Consider the following 1,121-nt stretch of genomic DNA (forward strand, 5'->3'; position numbering starts at 1 on the left):
GGCTTGAGGGGTTGCTTATGTGCCGAGGATCCGCGAAGAAATGATGTTATATGAGCCAAATGGCTCTTGAGATTCAGATTGCATATCGCACCTCAGTTGTGCTTGGGTTTCGTAGCTTATAGCGCTACATGTTCCCTCAGGGATGTTATTATGCACTTAGCGTGCTTGTGACCGAAATTCGGTATTTTATTGTAATGAGAAAATTTAGCTCGATGTGCATCTCATTATGTAAGACCTACGTGTGGATCGGGTGGCATGCCGCCATGGGTACGTTATTTGGATCGGGTTGCGCGCCGCGATAGTGTGATGTTGAGTATAGTTTTCTATCTGCTATTTTTGTATGCCTTGCTTCCTATTTTCTAAGGAAAGTCCGTATTAGTGCGTGAGTTAGGTAATTCCTTCCAGAGTTCATTTTTCCTTTTGTATCGCGATCGAATTGGTAGCCTATTGGCACATTGTAGCATCATATATGACTTTTGGTCATGTCGGGGTGGCTTATTGCCTGAACAGTTCGTACGGGGTGAGACGAGATCATTGGATTCATGATCAGTGCAATCTAACTGTATGGAATATATTAAGGAGCAAAGATCATTATTTGGTTCAGAATGTGGTAATGTTTCTTGTCAGCAGTATAGACTCAATGATTGGTTGACTCGGCGGTTGATTATGAATTTCTGCACATCTCTTCCGTTGTGGCGGCATTGTAAGAGTTAGAGTAAGACCTGTGTATGTCATGGGGTGCAATAGGAGCATCAGATTCGTGGAATTTCGACTAAGTTGATCAGAAAATGTTATTGTGGTCCGGTGAGTAAAATGATGCAAGGTGTGAATTCAGCAAAGTTATGCATTCATGTTTGGGTACAACGTGTGGTGATTGATACGGTGTTCGTATGTTGGAAACAGGCCTGACAGAGAATTCCGAATGTTGGAATTAGGCTCTAAGGCCTATCTGCTTGAATAAAAGGAAATATCTTCAGAATTGATCGAGCGAATGCGCTCAACTGAGTCGTGGTAGCACGGGAAGGTGCATGAGGTGTTAAACAGTGATTTCAGACCACTTCAGTGTAGTTCTCAGCACGTTCGAGGACGAACGTATGTTTAAGTGGGAGAGAATGTAACGA

The sequence above is a fragment of the Nicotiana attenuata genome, chromosome 1, assembly GCF_001879085.1.
Source record: "Nicotiana attenuata strain UT chromosome 1, NIATTr2, whole genome shotgun sequence".
In the NCBI taxonomy this organism is placed as follows: domain Eukaryota; kingdom Viridiplantae; phylum Streptophyta; class Magnoliopsida; order Solanales; family Solanaceae; genus Nicotiana; species Nicotiana attenuata.